The sequence below is a fragment of the Heterodontus francisci genome, chromosome 29 (assembly GCF_036365525.1).
Source record: "Heterodontus francisci isolate sHetFra1 chromosome 29, sHetFra1.hap1, whole genome shotgun sequence".
Taxonomy (NCBI): domain Eukaryota; kingdom Metazoa; phylum Chordata; class Chondrichthyes; order Heterodontiformes; family Heterodontidae; genus Heterodontus; species Heterodontus francisci.
Window position 1 is genome coordinate 38,828,702 of NC_090399.1, and position 14,671 is coordinate 38,843,372.

The 14,671-nt window shown below is 39.8% G+C and overlaps 1 pseudogene; it reads left to right on the forward strand.

Moving 5' to 3' along the window:
* LOC137346015 (nuclear factor 7, ovary-like) overlaps positions 1–14,671 on the forward strand; it is a 133,882-nt pseudogene that overhangs the window by 77,404 nt on the left and 41,807 nt on the right.

The window sequence follows — 14,671 nt, forward strand, 5'->3', positions numbered from 1 at the left end:
TTGTCAGTGTAATTCTTAGAACACTGCGGATTATTTAGCAAATGTTGTCCAATCACAGAGTCACATCTAATGTTGGACACTGCGTTTTGAGTTTTGCAAGCACGGGCTGGTTGGGTACGGCCTGTACTTTGCCCATTGCGAACAGCAGAAGGGACATGCTGTTTTATACAATCCATCAGTCTTTGCGATGTACGGCTGATATACATAGCATCACACTGGCATTGAAATTCAAATATCACATTACTCATTTGTGTGATAGGCAAGGCTTCTTTTTGGCTTGACGTCAGCATACTGTTAGTGATGAATAACACACGTGTTGCTACTTTATAGTAGCAGCGTGAAACAGCTAGCTTTACTTGTTGCTCACATTTTTGGGATATATTCCGCTTCCAGGGAAATTTGAGGTAGACTTTTAATGCAGTATGAGTTGCTGTTTTCCCCTATATTGGTTATTTCTGCATATTATCCTGATGACTACAAGATGAAAAGCTCGGATAACTTGTCCCTATTTTCAGAAACTCTCAAAAATTATTTTCAATCATGAAGAAAGTGAGGTTTGACTGAATAACTGGATCTTGGCAAGATTAGCAGAAGTAAACAGAATAGATATAGAGAGAATGTGGGGGCACCATGAGGTAATAAGGAGACAAATAAACAGATCATTGGTGAATATTGATCAATAAGATGTTAATAATCTGAGGGAGCATCAGAATCTACTTTTGTTGACAGAAAAATTAGTGCCAGAGCTGGGAAGATCCAAAGTAAAATAAGTGAGTTGATGCAGGCAAACAATGAGGCTGACCAGAATCCAGACCATACTAGATGTGTCATGTGTAGCCTGTATGTGGCACTGGTGAAGAATGTGATACAGAAGGGATGGAGTACATAGAAATATAGAAAATAGTAGCAGGAGTAAGCCATTTGGCCCTTCGAACCTGCTCCGCCATTCATTATGATCATGGCTGATCATCCAACTCAGTAACCTGTTCCGTCTTTCGTCCCATACCCTTTGATCCCTTTCGATCCAAGAGCTATACCTAACTCCTTTTTGAAAACATTCAATGTTTTGGCCTCAACTGCTTTCTGTGGTAGCGAATTCCACAGGCTCACCACTCTCTGGGTGAAGAAATTTCTCTTCATCTCAGTCCTGAATGGTTTACCCCGTATCCTTAGACTATGATCCCTTGTTTTGGACCCCCCCCCCCCCACCATCGGGAACATCCTTCCTGCATCTACCCTGTCAAGTCCTGTTAAAATGTTATAGGTTTCGATGAGATCCCCCCTCACTCTTCTGAACTCCAGCAAATATAATCCTAACCGACTCAATCTCTCCTCATATTTCAGTCCTACCATCCCAGGAATCAGTCTGGTAAACCTTTGCTGCACTACCTCTATAGCAAGAACATCCTTCCTCAGATAAGGAGACCAAAACTACACACAATATTCCAGGTGTGGCCTCACCAAGGCCCTGTATAATTGCAGCAAGACATCCCTGCTCCTGTACTCGAATCCTCTCGCTACGAAGGCCAACTTACGATTTGCCTTTTTTACCGCCTGCTGCACCTGCATGGTGTACGAGAACACCCAGGTCTCGCTGCATATCCCCCCTCTCTCAGTTTATAGCCATTCAGATAATAATCTGCCTTCCTCTTTTTGGAACCGAAGTGGATAACCTCACATTTATCCACATGATACTGCATCTGCCATGCATTAGCCCACTCACTCAACTTGTCCAAATCACCCTGAAGCCTCTCTGCATCCTCTTCACAAATCACGCTCCCAACCAGTTTTGTGTCATCTGCAAATTTGGAAATATTACATTTAGTTCCCTCATCTAAATCATTAATGTATATTGTGAATAGCTAGGGTCCTTGCACCAATCCCTGCGGTACCCCACTAGTCACTGCCTGCCATTCGGAAAAAGACCCATTTATTCCTACTCTTTGTTTCCTGTCTGCCAACCAATTTTCTATCCATTGCAATACACTACCCCCAATCCCATGCGCTTTAATTTTACATGCTAATCTCTTATGTGGGACTTTGTCGAAAACCTTCTGAAAGTCCAAATAAACCACATCTACTGGTTCCCCTTCATCAACTCTACTCGTTACATCCTCGAAGAATTCTAGTAGATTTTTCAAGCATGATTTCCCTTTTGTAAATCCATGCTGACTGTCCGATTCCACCACTGTTCTCCAAGTACTAATCAAGTCCCTTCATTTATTCATGGCGAACGACTGAGAAAATGGGTCAAAGGGACCAGGAAACAAATCATAATATGATGCACCAGATGGGAATGTACTCCACCTCCCCACCACCAACCCAAGATGTGGTAGTCTTGGCACTACCGATGATAGCAGAGAATGGGAGTCAGCCTCAGATAGTGTACCAGGCAGAGTCTATGAGAGGGACTGAAGACACTGACATAGTCCCAATGAAGAAACAACATGAAGAATACCCGCAGCACAATTTAACATTAAATTTTAATGTATTCCATGCGTATCGGTTATCAAGCCCAATGTCACATCAGCTGCAACATCAGTCTCTTATGTATGTGTTGAAAAGCACAATTTTACAATTAATTGTAACTTTATTCCACTGAACATCATTTATCAATGTCAATTTAAGAATTATCTCTCACCTTATATCCCTGTGGATTGTTAACAAGCCCAACATAACAATTCACTGTAACTTTATCCAATGTGTACTAGTTACCATGTCCAGTTTAGCATTTAGCTGCTAGTTTATTCCCCAGTGTATTGCTTGTCAAGCCCAGTTTAACAAATAACTGTGGCCTTTTACACATGTGCTCTTGGTATAATGACCAATTTAGCAATTAACTCATTTTATTATTCAGCATACAATTGAGCAATTAATAATACATTATTTCCCTAAGCATTCTTTATTATAATCCAGTATAAGAATAAACTATTTTATGCACCTGGGTATAATTTATCAGATCAAATTTAAATAACTACCTTTTTGCCTCATGTAAACTTTTGTCCACATGTATTGTTACAAGCACAATATAACAATTAGCTGTAACTTTCTATCCTGTGTATTAGCTATCATCCCCAATTTTACAACTGACTGCATCTTTATTCCATTCTGCATTGGTAATCATATCCAATTAAAGAAATAATTATAAATTTATTCCTCAATAAATTGTTATCAAGCCCAATGTAACAATTAATCGTAACTTTATGCACCACTGTACAATTTATTGTTGCCAAATTTAACTGACAGTTACTTTTTCCTCTCTGTGTTGCTTTGTAAGTCAATTTATATAATTTACTCAATGCCCTTACCTGTGCACTCATTACAGTATCCAATATAAGTAGTTAACTGCAGCTGTGCATTTCATGAAGTCGTTATAACGACAAATTAAATAATAACTAATTTTATTAACGAGTGCTCCTGTTTTATGCAATTGATCAATAAACTGTAAATTTATTCCATGGCATGTTACCTATGGCAATTTTTAAAAAAAACTAACTTTATAAACCCCTGCATGAGTTATCAAACCCAATTTCACAATTAACTGTAACCTTATTCCCCTGTGAATGGTTATCAAGCTGAATATAACAATTAACTCTCCATTTGCCTGGATGGGTGCAGCTCCAACAACACTCAAAAAGCTTGACACCATCCAGGACAAAGCAGCCCACTTGCTTGGCACCCCATTCACAAACATTCACTCCCTCCACCAATGACGCACAGTGGCAGCAGTGTTTACCATCTACAAGATGCACTGCAGCAATGCACCAAGGCTCCTTAAACAGTGCCTTCCACTCCCGCGACCTCTACCACCTAGAAGGACAAGGGCAGCAAATACATGGGAACACCAACACCTGCAAATTCCCCTCCAAGACACACACCATCCTGGCTTGGAACTATATCGCCGTTCATTCACTGTCGCTGGGTCAAAACCTGGAACTCCCTTCCTAACAGCACTGTGGGTATACCTACCCACATGACTGAAGTGTTTCAAGAAGGCAGATCACCACCACTTTCTCAAGGGCAATTAGGGATGGGCAATAAATGCTGGCCTAGCCAGCGATGCCCACATACCATGAATGAATTAAAAAAAACTATAACTATATTCTTTAGCTATCAAGCACAATGTACAACTAATTGTAACTTTAGACAAATGAAATGCAACCTTTTTCCTCTTTCTTTTGTTATCAAAACTGATTCAACAATTAATTGTAACTTTAATCCCTGTATATTGGTATCAGGAGAAATGAATAATTAATTGCAAACTTATACTGGCCTCAATTTTACATGTCCACTGCCAAGAGAGGCTCATTTAAATGGCCGGGGTGTTCCCACCCACCAATGACATGGGGGGCGGTGGGTGGGCAGCACATTGGCGCAGTGGTTAGCACCGCAGCCTCACAGCTCCAGCGACCCGGGTTCAATTCCGGGTACTGCCTGTGTGGAGTTTACACGTTCTCCCTGTGTTTGCGTGGGTTTCCTCCGGGTGCTCCGGTTTCCTCTCACATGCAGGTTGATAGGTAAATTGGCCATTGGAAATTGCCCCTAGTATAGGTAGGTGGTAGGGAGGATATGGGTCAGGTGGGGATGTGGTAGGAATATGGAATTAGTGTAGGATTAGTATAAATGGGTGGTTGATGGGCGGCACAGACTCGGTGGGCCGAAGGGCCTGTTTCAGTGCTGTATCTCTAAACTAAACTAAACTAAACAACCTCTTACCACCATCCCCTCAGCCAATGGAAACAGTTTTATCCGCGCAGCTCCCCCTCCCCGCCACCCTGAAAATGTCACTCCTCCCCCGTCCCTACCAGTGTCATGCCTCAGATCTCCAAATGGAGATCCGAAGGCGTGGGAGTTCCGGCCAGTGGCTAGAATATCGGCGTGGGACAGCCATCACTACCAGGTTAAGTCTTTATTCATTAATTGTAATATAATTAGCAAATTTAGATTAAGGCTCAGTCACTGAGTAATGAGGGGCTCGGGGATCATGGCGGGCCACTCCCAGAAGACTTTTCTGGTCCCCCTTCCCACCCCTCTACAAACCCTGATGTTGGAGGGCTGTTAAAATTCAGCCCAGCATCAAGTTACAGTTAATTATTAAATTGGGCTTGATAATCAATACACAGTGGAATAATGTTACAGTTCATTATTTTATTGCAATTGGTAATGAATACACACAGTGGGCTGAATGTGGGACACTGGTGGGGAGGGGGGAGGGGATCGGTATTTCAGTGAGGAAGGGGGAGTGGGTCAAACTAATATGATTGGTTTAGGGGATGGTGGGAAGGGGAAAAGACAAAGGTGTGTGAACTTTGGAGGAGGGAGGGCAGCTACAGAAGGTAAGTATTTGGGAGAGGGGTGAGGGCAAGTAATGAGCTGTATGACTTTTGAGGGTGGGTGGGAGAGGGGCTAGAAACATTTATATTTTTAAATTAAAATTGAAATGCAGAGAATTTTAACATTTCAAATTAAATGTAAGTGCTTGAAGCCCTTTAAAAATAGAATTGGCACCTGAGCAATGGCACCAGACACATTGTCAGAAACGGACCACCCGCCCCCTCCACATTATTTGGTGGAGGGGAGGGGGTGGTGGTCCACCCCGGCCATTTAGATTAACCTATCTCGATGGCAGACATGTAAAATTGAGGCCAGTATAAATTTGCAATTAATTATTCATTGCTCCTTATACCAATATATAGGGATTAAAGTTAAAATTAATTAATGTATCAGTTTTGGTAACAAAACTTAGAGGAATAAGATTGCATTTTGTTTAATTGAGTGTGATGACTAATACACAAGGTCTATAGTTATAAATAGTTGCTCATTGTGCATGATACCTAAAGCACAAAGAATATAGTTACAGTTAAGTATTATAGTGGACGAGATAACAATGCGCAGAGGAATAAGGTGACAGTTAATGGTACACACTGCTGCAACTGTGCGTCGGTGATGGAGGGAATGAATGTTTATGGATGGAGTGCCAAACAAGCGGGTTGCTTTGTTCTGGATAGTGTCAAGCTTCTTGAGTGTTGTTGGAGCTGCACCCATTCAGGCAAGTGGAAAGTTAATTGTTATATTGGGCTTGATAACAATGTGCTGGGGAATAAGGTTACAGTTAATTGTAAAATTGGGTTTGACAACTCATGCATTGGAAGTTAAAGTTAGTTATTTTTAAAATTTGATGTAGGCAACATGCCATGGAATAAATTTACAGTTTATTGTTCAATTGCATATAACAGGAGCGCTTGTTAATACTATTAGTTATTGTTTAAATTGTCATGAAAATGAGTGCATGCACTGCATAGCTGCAGTTAACTAGTTAAATTGGATGCCATAATGAGTACACTGATAAAAACATTGCGTAAATTATAAAAATGCACTTACAAGACAACACAGAGGGGATAAATAACTGTTAGTTAAATTTGGTACAATAAATTGTACAATGATCCATAAAGTTATAATTAATTGTTACATTGGGCTTGATAACAATTTACAGGGGAATAAAGTTATAATGAATTGATTAATTGGATATGATAGCCAATGCATAAGGGAATAATTATACAGTCAGTAGCAATATTGGAAATGATAGCTACTACACATGATATAAAGATACAGCTAATTGTTATATTGAGCTTATTACAATCCATTTGGGAATAAGGATATACTTAATTGTTAATTGTGGCTTGCTAAATCATACAAAGGAGAATAAAATTGCAGTTAATTGTTTAATTGGACATGATATATACACAACAGATTAAAGGTACAGTTATTTGTTCAATTAGACCTGAAAATAATATGTAGTGTATCAAGTTACAGTTAATTGTTTATTGCATTTGATAGTTGTTATATCAGTCTTGATAACTGTGCACAGAGAACAAAAGTTACAGTTACTTAAATTTGATTTGATAAATTTTATCAGGGTACATGAAAATAACAGTTTATTGTTATTTGGATTACAATAAAGAATACTTAGGGATTAAAGTTAATTGTTTAATTGTATGCACATCGACTAATAAAATGAATTATTTGTTAAATTGGTTGTGATACTGAATACACATGGGTACAAGGCTACAGTTAATTGTTAAACTGAGCTTGCCATGGAATACATTGGGGAATAAAGTTATAGCTAATACTAAATTGAACATGGCAACTCGTACAGAGCATATAAAGTTACAATGAATTGTTACATTGGGCTTGATAACAGAGCCACTGTAGAATACATTTCCAGTTATGTTCAAATTGAACACAATAACCAATACACAGAGTAATAGTTTACGACTATTTGTTAAATTTGACCAGATAAGAAGTATGCTGGCGAACAATGTTACAATTAATTGATCAATTGCATATAACAAATTACTGGCTAATAAATTAGTTCCTTGTTACATTGGACACAATAACCAATACATGGGTTATGTGTGTTTCAGTTAATTATAAAATGCAGAGGAGAAAAAGTACAGTATTTAAGATTGATGTGATAAATTGAATCCTGTTGCAGAAAATTGCAGCTAATTGGTGTATTGGGTTATGAGAAACATTGTCTTGGGGTATGAAGTAACAATTTACTCTTGAATTGTATACATATTGTCTTACAGAATTAGTTAATTGTTAAACTGGTTGTGATAACGAGTGTATATGTGCTCAATGCTACAGTTAATCCTGAAAATGAGCTTGATAACCAATACACAGTGAATATTGTTAGAGTTAATTGCTATATTGGGTTTTGTGACAATACGCAGGGGAATAAGGTTACAGTTAATTGTTAAATTGGGCTTGCTATCAATACACTGGTGCATAAAGTTACAAGCAATTGTTATACTGGGTTTCATAGCAATATACAAGGGAATAAGATTATAATTAATTGTTTAGTTAAATATGATAACCATCACACAAGGGAATAAAGATGCAATCAGTCGTAAAATTGGGCATGATAGCGAGTACACAGGATAGAAATGTACATCTAATTTTATATTTAACGTGTTAAAAAATACACATGGAGTAAAAAATACAATTATTAATTGTATCTTGATCAACAATACAAAAAACAGTGACAGTTAATTATTTAATTGGCCATGATAGCCAATGTGCGACTGATTAAAGTTCCAGGTAATTGTTAAATTGGAACTGATAAATAATACACAAAATGTCAAGTTACAGTTAATTGTTTATTGTGCTTGATAACTAATGCACAGAGTATATGTTAACAGTTAATTGTTTCAGTGTGCTTGTTGACAGTACACAAGGGTGAGAGATCACAGTTAATTGTTACATTGGGCTTGGTGACAGGACGCAGGGAGAAAGGTTACAGTTAATTTTTAAATTGGGCTTGAAGACCAGCATAATTTGGAATGATGTTACAGGGACAGTTCAATTGTATGCAATAACCAATACAAAGCATAATAGTGTTACTGCTAATTGTTAATTTTGACCAGACAAGCACGAGACTGGGGAATAAAGTTGCAGCTAATTGTTAATTGAAAAATACAATTACACTGTGTCAGGCAAGTCACCTGCCAAGAATGCTGAAAATCAATTTCACCACATGAACATTGATTTTAAACTATTGTTGGTGAAGAAATAACTTGCTTTAAAAAAAAACAATTGGAGACTTTGGCTGGAGAGATACATTAGCATCTCAACAGACAGTACTTCAAAGGACAAAGGAACTATTGTCTGCTCCAATTTAACCCGCAATGGACTTTTTATTACCAGACATTGCAGGTGGAAAGGCTAACATTCCAGGTTAACTGCTGAGATGGCCGAATACACAAACAGACTTGGACAGAGCAGTTTGGGTAACATGACCAACTGACTGTTCGAGTTTTTTTTATTTGAATTTGAACTTCCAGCAAGGAATTTTGAAATGAGAAAAGCTGTTTTCTCCTGGACTAAAAAAAAACCTCTCTCATGTCTGCTCTCATCTTGCTCTCACCAACTTCAGAAACCATTGAAGACATATGAACCCCAAGAGAGAAAAGTCTCCTCCAGTGAATAAGGTTTAAGAAGAATACTGGGCCCCAACAAAAAGCAAGACTATTTACAATCAAGGACCCTACAGCAAGCTCGAAGCACAGTAAATAAAAAACCCTTTTCAGAGATTGCCTCAAACCTCTCCATTTTATTTTTCTTCTCTTTTCTGTCTCTATTTGCATGCGCGTATCACGTATGCATGCTAGTGTGGGGTGCTGTGCTTGAATATAGCTATAATAGACTTTATTAGATAGCATTTAGATTTAGTTAATATATTATACCATTTTGAATTAAAGATTTAATATTTGGTCAGTTTTCAAGACTCACTGACATTCCCCTTTAAGAATGTAGACTTACAAAATTTTAAGGTCCCTGTTAGAATAGAATTTCTGTTGACAGGGAATTGGAAGATAAACACACATTGAAATATCCTGTCTAACATCAGTAAGAGGTAGCAATAAACTTAATTAGTTTATGGGGTTGCAAATGCAGACAAATCGGCTCAAAAAGTTGCTTAAAGGAACTATAAAAAAGGCAATCATAGATAATAAAACAATAAATGGCATGGACTTAGAGGAACAAGAGGTCAAGTAAACACAATTATAAACTTTTTGACCAGATAAATGCTCACAACTTCAAGAACAGGGAATTTCCAGTCAAACATTCAGTGGAGAGTTAGTTAATGATACTACCAAATATGGAATTTGAAAGCAAGAAAACACACACAGAATGGTAAAACCTATATGCTGAGAGGTCATATGACACCTTAGAAACAATATAAACATGAGAAGTTCTGAAGCAAAAAATTAGAAGTGTTGAATTCCTCAAACAATAATTCTCACCCGATGCCTTACTTGGGGAATTAAAAAGTTTACTTTAAATTTTGATGGATATTCTAAGATATTTTGCTGTAACGTTAGCAGGGTTAAACTTTAGGATTCTCTGTTAGAAATAAGATTTTGTGTTACATCTCTCAGCAATGTTTGATATTGTAATATACTTATCCATTTAAGAAGTTTATTGCATGTTAAATTCTTTAATAAATCTATAAAAGTTAATAAATTGTTTCATGTAGTATTCTGCATACAACTACAAGAACACCGTCTCCTTGTCTTTTTAAGTTCAAAGATACATATTGAAGAGAGTTTCCCAGACCCTTATAATATCTGGGATATTTATGAATTTGCCATAATTATTAAAAATAGGCTATTCAAAAGATGGCAATAATCTGTTAGTTTTCTTCCTTTGAGGGAAAGCTAGTTCAATTCTTTGGACCCAAATCAGTATCTATGAGAATTTGTCTGGTTTGAACTGAATTGACGGAAATTCATCGGGATGTATTCCTGATTTGGTTTAGTCCCTATAAGGCGTTAATGTCATAGATCACTTCAGTTGGCGCACAAAAACTTGGTCTTGTTGTTAACAGAATCCTGTAGTCTTTAATGTTTATTTTAGATTTGTAAGTACAGAAGGAATGTTTTCTGTCCGTGGTATTAAGACCCTGATTTAAGAATCTAGAGATTGCAAACTCTTGATCATGGTTTGTGGATCTTAAATTAGAACTCCCTCATTCTACTTCTGAGGCTTGGAAATTTCCTTTAAAGTTCCCTTTAAATCCTAATTGAGATCAGGTCCTGACACATTTTACGAATGCTGAAGCTGCAGCTTACTTTTTTTTTTAATTTATTTTTTATTTATTTAGAGATACAGCACTGAAACAGGCCCTTCGGCCCACCGAGTCTGTGCCGACCAACAACCACCCATTTATACTAACCCGACAGTAATCCCATATTCCCTATCACCTCCCTACACGAGGGGCAATTTACAACAGCCAATTTACCTATCACCTGCAAGTCTTTGGATGTGGGAGAAAACCAGAGCTACCAGCGAAAACCCACGCAGACACAGGGAGAACTTGCAAACTCCATACAGGCAGTACCCAGAATCGAACCCGGGTCCCTGGAACTGTGAGGGTGCGGTGCTAACCACTGCGCCACTGTGCCGCCCGGTGAGCTTTAGAAAAGGCAGACCCTATTAAGCCTCCAATAATTTGTACAGACAGTGACTATCGTAAATGGGCCGACAACTTGTGTTCTGGGAGAAAACAGGCTTTACCAATCATAAAGGTAATCCATGCGGTCTGTGAGGAGCTGCAACTGGGTACACTTCCTGCAGATGTAGTCGTCCGGAACGCTGGAAGTGTCACGGACTTCCCACATCTCACAGGTGAAGCACTTCACCCCTCTAACTGACATTTCTATCACTAATTAGTTAACTGATATAAAATAAATAAATACTTATTAAATCCTTACTAAATTATGACACACTTCACTATGTGGTCCCTAGTACTAGATTTCTACAATAAATGTTAAATGTTGTCTAAATACAGTAATCTCCTCCCTCTGGTTTAGTTACTCTACTTATTAATTAGTTAATTAGTGTTTTAATCAATTTTTATCAGTTTTATTTTCAAATTCGGTACAGATTCCCTACCAGCCAATCAGGTCACAGCTTTCCTGTGACATCACTTTTTCAGCTTTTTTTCCACCCGAGCTAACTTACTCTGTAAACTCACCGCTCCGGAACTCCGCCCTCCGAGTCTGCTCCGAGAATCCCCGAGGTAAGTTTTTTTATATACTCACCGCTCCGGAACTCCGCCCTCCGAGTCTGCTCCGAGAATCCCCGAGGTAAGTTTTTTTATATACTCACCGCTCCGGAATAGATTTGATGGAGCAGATTTTGTCAGGTGTGTCCAGGAAGGTTTCCTGACTCAATATGTAGATAGGCTGACTAGAGGGGAGGCTATGTTGGATTTGGTGCTTGGCAACGAACCAGGCCAGGTGGCAGATCTCTCGGTGGGAGAGCATTTCGGTGATAGTGATCACAACTCCCTGACCTTTACTATAGTCATGGAGAGGGACAGGAGCAGACATGAAGGGAAAATATTTAATTGGGGGAGGGGGAATTACAATGCTATTAGGCAGGAACTGGGGCGCTAAAATTGGGAACAGATGTTCTCAGCGAAAAGCACGACAGAAATGTGGAGGTTGTTTAGGGAGCACTTGCTGCGACTGCTGGATAGGTTTGTCCCGATGAGGCAAGGAAGGGATGGTAGGGTGAAGGAACCTTGGATGACAAGAGATGTGGAACAGCTAGTCAAGAGGAAGAAGGAACTTACTTAAGGTTGAGGAAGCAAGGATCAGACTGGGCTCTAGAGGGTTACAAGGTAGCCAGGAAGGAACTGAAGAATGGACTTAGGAGAGCTAGAAAGGGACATGAAAAAGTCTTGGCGGGTAGGATTAAAGAAAATCCCAAGGCGTTCTACACTTATGTGAGGAACAAGAGGATGGCCAGAGTGAGGGTAGGGCCGATCATGGATAGTAGAGGGTACTTGTGCCTGGAGTCGGAGGAGGTAGGGGAGGTCCTTAATGAATACTTTTCTTCAGTATTCACTAGTGAGAGGGACCTTGTCGTTTGTGAGGACAGCGTGAAACAGGCTGATATGCTCGAACAGGTTGATGTTAAGAAGGAGGATGTGCTGGAAATTCTGAAAGACATGAGGATAGATAAGTCCCTGGGGCCAGACGGGATATACCCAAGGTTTTTACGGGAAGCGAGGGAAGAAATTGCCGCGCCTTTGGCGATGATCTTTGCGTCCTCACTGTCCACTGGAATAGTACCAGATGATTGGAGGGTGGCAAATGTTATTCGCTTGTTCAAGAAAGGGAATAGGGATAACCCTGGGAATTACAGACCAGTCAGTCTTACGTCGGTGGTGGGCAAATTATTGGAGAGGATTCTGAGAGACAGGATTTATGATTATTTGGAAAAGCATAGTTTGATTAGAGATAGTCAGCATAACTTTGTGAGGGGCAGGTCATGCCTTACAAGCCTTATTGAATTCTTTGAGGATGTGACAAAACACATTGATGAAGGAAGAGCAGTGGATGTAGTGTATATGGATTTTAGCAAGGCGTTTGATAAGGTTCCCCATGGTAGGCTCATTCAGAAAGTAAGGAGGCATGGGATACAGGGAAATTTGGCTGTCTGGATACAGAATTGGCTGGCCCATAGAAGACAGAGGGTGATAGTAGATGGAAAGTATTCAGCCTTGTGCTCGGTGACCAGTGGTGTTCCGTAGGGATCTGTTCTGGGACCTCTGCTCTTTGTGATTTTTATAAATGACTTGGATGAGGAAGTGGAAGGCTGGGTTAGTAAGTTTGCCGATGACACAAAGGTTGCTGGAGTTGTGGATAGTGTGGAGGGCTGTTGTAGGTTGCAACAGGACATTGACAGGATGCAGAGCTGGGCTGAGAAGTGCCAGATGGAGTTCAACCTGGAAAAGTGTGAAGTGATTCATTTTGGAAGATCGAATTTGAATGCAGAATACAGGCTTAAAGACAGGATTCTTGGCAGTGTGAAGGAACAGAAGGATCTTGGGGTCCATGTCCATAGATCCCTCAAAGTTGCCACCCAAGTTGATAGGGTTGTTAAGAAGGCGTATGGTGTGTTGGCTTTCATTAACAGGGGGATTGAGTTTAAGAGCCACGAGGTTATGCTGCAGCTCTATAAAGCCCTGGTTAGACCACACTTGGAATATTGTGTTCAGTTCTGGTCGCCTCATTAGAGGAAGGATGTGGAAGCTTTAGAGAGGGTGCAGAGGAGATTGACCAGGATGCTGCCTGGACTGGAGGGCATGTCTTATGAAGAAAGATTGAGGGAGGTCGGGCTTTTCTCATTGGAGCGAAGAAGGATGAGAGGTGACTTGATAGAGGTGTACAAGATGATGAGAGGCATAGATAGAGTGGATAGCCAGAAACTTTTTCCCAGGGTGGAAAGGGCTATCACCAGGGGGCATAATTTTAAGGTGATTGGAGGAAGGTTTCGGGGAGATGTCAGAGGTAGGTTCTTTACACAGAGAGTGGTGGGTGTGTGGAATGCTCTGCTAGCGGTGGTAGTAGAAGCAGATACATTAGGGACATTTAAGCGACTCTTGGATAGGTACATGGATGATAGTAGAATGAAGGGTATGTAGGTAGTTTGATCTTAGAGTAGGTTAAAGAGTCGGCACAACATCGTGGGCCAAAGGGCCTGTACTGTGCTGTACTGTTCTATGTTCCATGTTCTATTCTCCATTTGTGAAAGGAGAAACGTAATTGTCAGGTAATTCATGTACCCGGGCATACCACTGGTTCAGTACATTCAAAGGGCAAGAGGAATTGAAAGTAAAAGTCAGGCTGTTATGCTTCAGTTATACAGGGAATTGGTGAGACCACATCTCGAATACTGTGTGCAGTTTTGGTCCCCTTATATAAGGAAGGATGTAAATACATGGAGGTGGTTCAGAGGAGGTTCACTGGATTGATACCTGGAAAGACTGGGCTTGTCTTCACTGGAGTTTTGAAGAGTGAGGGGAGACTTGATTGAAGTAGATAAGATCCTGAAAGGTCTTGATAAGGTGAATGTGGAAAGGATGTTTCCTCTTGAGGAGGAGTCCAGAACTAGGAGGCACTGTTTTAAAATTAAGGGGGCGTCCTTTTAGGATAGAGATGAGGAGATTTTTTTCCCTCAGAAGGTTGTGCGACTTTGGAATACTCTGCCTCAGAAGGTGGTGTAGGCGGCGTCATTGAATATTTGTAAGGCGGAGGTCGATAGATTCTTGTTAAGCAAGCAGACGAAAGGTTATCGGGGGTAAATCGGAGAC